Source organism: Excalfactoria chinensis, chromosome 24 (assembly GCF_039878825.1).
Source record: "Excalfactoria chinensis isolate bCotChi1 chromosome 24, bCotChi1.hap2, whole genome shotgun sequence".
Taxonomy (NCBI): Eukaryota; Metazoa; Chordata; class Aves; order Galliformes; family Phasianidae; genus Excalfactoria; species Excalfactoria chinensis.
The window spans coordinates 13,432-18,967 of record NC_092848.1 but is presented as its reverse complement, the minus strand read 5'-3'; the positions used below and the strand labels follow the sequence as shown (position 1 = coordinate 18,967).

General features: G+C 52.2%; 1 long non-coding RNA gene across 1 annotated transcript; it reads left to right on the top strand.

The window, feature by feature from the left end:
• The first annotated feature begins 670 nt into the window (after positions 1-670).
• Positions 671-4,875, top strand: LOC140262469 (uncharacterized). Its single transcript, XR_011905835.1, has 4 exons — positions 671-1,203; positions 1,580-1,675; positions 2,251-2,350; positions 4,277-4,875. It is a non-coding gene; the product is annotated as an uncharacterized lncRNA (long non-coding RNA).
• Positions 4,876-5,536: the final 661 nt, after the last annotated feature.

The following is a 5,536-nucleotide window of genomic DNA, read 5'->3' as shown; positions in this document are numbered from 1 at the left end:
TCCCACAATGCACCGCGGCGGAAGAGACGCTATTGCGCATGTCCAAAATGGCGGCGGAGAAGCGCTACTGCGCATGTCCAAAATGGCGTCCTCCAATTTTGGCGGGATATCCCACAATGCACCGCGGCGGAAGGGACGGTACTGCGCATGTCCAAAATGGCAGCGAAAACAGCGCTACTGCGCATGTCCAAAATGGCGTCCTCCAATTTTGGCGGGATATCCCACAATGCACCGCGGCGGAAGGGACGCTACTGCGCATGTCCAAAATGACGGCGGAGAAGCGCTACTGCGCATGTCCAAAATGGCGTCCTCCAATTTTGGCGGGATATCCCACAATGCACCGCGGCAGAAGGGACGCTACTGCGCATGTCCAAAATGGCGGCGGAGAAGCGCTACTGCGCATGTCCGAAATGGCGTCCTCCAATTTTGGCGGGATATCCCACAAAGCACCGCGGCGGAAGGGACGCTACTGCGCATGTCCAAAATGGCGGCGAAAACAGCGCTACTGCGCATGTCCAAAATGGCGTCCTCCAATTTTGGCGGGATATCCCACAATACACCGCGGCAGAAGGGACGCTACTGCGCATGTCCAAAATGGCGGCGGAGAAGCGCTACTGCGCATGTCCAAAATGCCGACCTCCTTCTGCCGCGTTATATCCCACAATGCACCGCGGCAGAAGGAACGCTACTGCGCATGTCCAAAACGGCGGCGGAAAAGCGCTACTGCGCATGTCCAAAATTGCGGCGGAAAAGCGCTACTGCGCATGACCAAAATGGCGACCTCCTATTTTAGCGGCGTTCTCTCCCGCCTTTGGCGCGCCCCGCGGTTTCTCGTTCGTTCTCCCTCAGCCGAACCCCGCGGGAGCCGACAAGGAGCCTCCATCGGCGGAGCGGTTTGTGCGTGGGATCAGGGCAGCCCGTCAGCCGGACGGAGCCGTCCTACGCGGGGTAGAAGCGCAGCGATCGTCGCTGCCCCCGGCCGGGTGAGCTCCCGGGTCCGGTTGGTTCCGGCTGGGGTAGAAAAGCTGCCGGCAGTTCCTGCCCGGGGAACAACAGTCGGACCGTGGAACAGCGTTTGGACGCAGGGAAAAGTCCGGGAGCGTCGCAGCAGGAGCTGCAGGTTGTTGCCTCGTTGCTGTTCTCAGCCATGGCAACGATAACGGTGTGTTCGTGCTGCTGTTCCCATCTATTGCTTATGGCCAGGTACCGTGTATTGCAGTCAGTGCTATCAAAGCGCTTGAAAGAAGGCCTGCAGCTCTGACTCAGTGCAGTGTGAAGCCGGCAGTGTGTGTGACTATGAAATAGATGGTCGTCTATTGTTGGTTTACTTATGATATATAACATTGCTGCTAATGTCCCCCTATAGCCCCCCATCATCCCATTGCCCCCTATAGCCCTCCATTGCTTAGGAGTGTGGGGGTGAGCCATGGAGTGGGGTGAGTGATCCCTTCCTTGTGGGGTGGGGTGAGTGTTCCCTTCCTTGTGGGGTGGGGTGAGTGTTCCCTTCCTTATGGGGTGAGCCATGGAGTGGGGTGAGTGATCCTTTCCTTATTTTAAGGCTGTGTTTTTCTCTTTTTAGTGGATCCTGACCCCATTTCAGGGCTGGCAGCGGCAGGAGCAGCATCTGTACCTGATTGCTTCCTTGGGAGTGTGGGCTGTTTGTCTTTGCAATGTGGTGAGTGATTCCTTTATTTTGGGGCTGGGAGCTCTGTTTTTCTCAGGGGGTTGTGACCATATTTAAGGGGTGCCACCTGCAAGGGACACATATCTCCTTGCAGACTGTTTTCTGTGGGGTGAGCCCCGCTCCTCGGGAAGGGGTGAGTGATTCCTGCCTTATTGCAGGGCTGTGATCTGCCCCTGTTGGGGCTCACAGCTGCATTGGAAGGCTGGCAGCCATGAGGGCAGTATCTCTCCTTGGGGACTGCTTCCTTTGGAGTGTGGGGTGAGCTCTGGGCCTTGGATTGGGGTGAGGGGTTCTTTATGTCAGGGCTGTGCTGCCCTCATTTCTGGGGCAGCCTGACCACATTGCAGTGTCAGCAGCTGTAAGGGTGGTGTTTCTCCCTGGAGTTTGCCTCCTGCGGGCTGTGGGTGAGTGTTTGTCTTTGGGATGGGGTGAATGTTTTCTGCTTTGTTTCAGGGCTGTGAGCTCTGCCATTTTTAGGTATCCCGACCACTGCAGTGCCTGCTTGTGCAAAAGGTGCTGCCCTGCACATGTGGGTAGTGCCTTCATTGTTGCATTGTGTCCAACAGGTGCCAGCAGAGCCCTGAGAGATGTGCAGCTCCTGATGAGAACAGCGAGGAACAGAAACCTGCATTGCCTGGAATGGCCCTGAACCAGCTTTGCTGACCGGTAACTCTCAGCCCAGCAGATAAGAGCAGCACACACTGACTGTGTTGGATCTGTTCCATACTGAGACCCAAGATAATGTTCCAGAGCTCATTTATGCACTTCAGTGCTTAATTCTTATTGCAGTGCCCTTCTTGCTGCCCCCAAATGCAGCCATTGCCTCTTGCCCCCCAAGTGCTGCCATCTCTCTCTGCCCCCCAAGTACAGCCTGTGTGTCGTGCCCCATAAGTGCCGCCATCACATTCTGCCCCCCAAGTTCGTTTCTGTTCCCCCATGGCTCCATTCAGTTCTTTATTGCTGCTGTTGCTCCTCCGTTGCAGTTCTGCGTTGTGTCCACAAGGCGGCGCTGTTGTAGCTCCCATTGCTGTTAATAGGGCTGCAATGCAAAGGGAGATTCAGACTGCTGCTATTAATGTCCTCTATGGTCACTATGGGGTTTAATGGGCGCTATGGGGTTTTATGGGATCATTTGGGGCCTTTATAGGGTCTCTATGGGGTTTAATGGGGCCTTTGGGGCCTTAGGGTGTCCGATGGGGTTTAATGTGGTCTTATGGGATCCCTATGGGGGTTTAATAAGGGCCTATGGGATGTTATGGGGTCCTTATGGGGTTTAATGGGATCTTCTGGGATATTTATGGGCCATGATGTGTGTGTGTCTGTGTGTGTGTGTCTGTGTGTGTGTGTCTGTGTGTGTGTGTCTGTGTGTGTGTGTCTGTGTGTGTGTGTCTGTGTGTGTGTGTCTGTGTGTGTGTGTCTGTGTGTGTGTGTCTGTGTGTGTGTGTCTGTGTGTGTGTGTCTGTGTGTGTGTGTCTGTGTGTGTGTGTGTCTGTGTGTGTGTGTGTCTGTGTGTGTGTGTGTCTGTGTGTGTGTGTGTCTGTGTGTGTGTGTGTCTGTGTGTGTGTGTGTCTGTGTGTGTGTGTGTCTGTGTGTGTGTGTGTCTGTGTGTGTGTGTGTCTGTGTGTGTGTGTGTCTGTGTGTGTGTGTGTCTGTGTGTGTGTGTGTCTGTGTGTGTGTGTGTCTGTGTGTGTGTCTGTGTGTGTGTGTGTCTGTGTGTGTGTGTCTGTGTGTGTGTGTGTCTGTGTGTGTGTGTGTCTGTGTGTGTGTGTCTGTGTGTGTGTGTCTGTGTGTGTGTGTCTGTGTGTGTGTGTCTGTGTGTGTGTGTCTGTGTGTGTGTGTCTGTGTGTGTGTGTCTGTGTGTGTGTGTCTGTGTGTGTGTGTCTGTGTGTGTGTGTCTGTGTGTGTGTGTCTGTGTGTGTGTGTCTGTGTGTGTGTGTCTGTGTGTGTGTGTCTGTGTGTGTGTGTCTGTGTGTGTGTGTCTGTGTGTGTGTGTCTGTGTGTGTGTGTCTGTGTGTGTGTGTCTGTGTGTGTGTGTCTGTGTGTGTGTGTCTGTGTGTGTGTGTGCATATACCCCATAAGACCTCACTGGCCCCCATAGAGACCCCATAGGCCCCATTTGAACCCCATAGGACCCCATAGAGACCCCATAAGACCCCATAGGCCTCCATTAAACCCCATAGAGACCTGATGTGAGATGTGTGTCTGTGTGTGTCTGTGTGTGTCTGTGTGTGTCTGTGTGTGTCTGTGTGTGTCTGTGTGTGTCTGTGTGTGTCTGTGTGTGTCTGTGTGTGTCTGTGTGTGTCTGTGTGTGTCTGTGTGTGTCTGTGTGTGTCTGTGTGTGTCTGTGTGTGTCTGTATAATGGCCCTATATCCCATAGCTGGATGGCGTTTTGTCCCTATGCTGTTCCTGTTGTGTGTTGGTGCCTTTATGAGCCATCCCTGCCTTATACCCCATATCCATCCTGTTGTTCCTATTGCAGTGCTGATGCCTTTATTAACCATCCCTTATACCCCATATCCATCCTGTTGTTCCTATTGCAGTGCTGATGCCTTTATTTAATCCTCCCTGCTTTCCATCCTCACATGCTGCAGGTTGGATTCCTCCACTGAGTCCAGATTGTTGCCGCTCCGCATCCATGTGTGTCAGCTCAGCATCTGTGTGCACAATGAAACACCAGTCACCGATTGGCTGCAGGATCATCCCATTGGCTGCTGGACCCCATTGTGCACCACAGACCCCACTGTGTGCTGTAGGATCATCCCATGGGCTGCTGGACCCCACTGTGTGCTGTAGGATCATCCCATTGGGTGTAGGATCATCCCATTGGCTGCTGGACCCCATTGTTTGCATTCTGCCACCAGGTGATCCGGCGATGTGAAGTTGTTCTCACTGTCTCATGACACCGTGGGAAATAACTTCAAGTTATGACTGGGGGCCTGAGGAAGAAGGCCAGGAGGTCCCAAGGGTCAGGCTGTGATCATTAGAATAGAAGTCTAAGAGGTTTCCCAGGGGCATAGGCGAATCCAAGGCTCTGCAAAACTAAGATCTCAACTAAGTGTGGGCAGCTTGGGGATAAATACCTTAGAAAATGGAATGGATTGGAGACCATCCAGCTTCTGCCTTGGGAGACTTAACACTTCCTAGGTTAAGCTAGCCTTGAATGAACCAAAAGTAATAAAAAGTTCCTCAATCATCTGTTGTTCTGGTCTTTCCTGTTATGGTGTTTTCTAAGTCTGCTTCTATTTCTTTTTGCTGTGTACGGAGATACTTGTGCCAGTGGTACGGGAATAAAAGCGACAGGATGGGTTTGGCAATTAAACACCTAAAAAGTTTCAATAAAGATCTACAAAAACGTGAGGATTCTCAATAAAATATCTTTCATTCTGGAAAAGTCAAGGAAATCATGAAACCATAAGGAAGAAGAAAGAAGTTCTGCAACACACTGTGTGTGTGTATATCTGCGTGTGTGTGTATCTGCGTGTGTGTATATCTGCGTGTGTGTGTATATCTGCGTGCGTGTATATCTGCGTGCGTGTGTATATCTGCGTGCGTGTGTATATCTGCGTGCGTGTGTATATCTGCGTGCGTGTGTATATCTGCGTGCGTGTGTATATCTGCGTGCGTGTGTATATCTGCGTGCGTGTGTATATCTGCGTGCGTGTGTATATCTGCGTGCGTGTGTATATCTGCGTGCGTGTGTATCTCATCTGCGTGCGTGTGTATCTCATCTGCGTGCGTGTGTATCTCATCTGCGTGCGTGTGTATCTCATCTGCGTGCGTGTGTATCTCATCTGCGCGTGTGTATCTCATCTGCGCGTGTGTATCTCATCTGCGCGTGTGTATCTCATCTG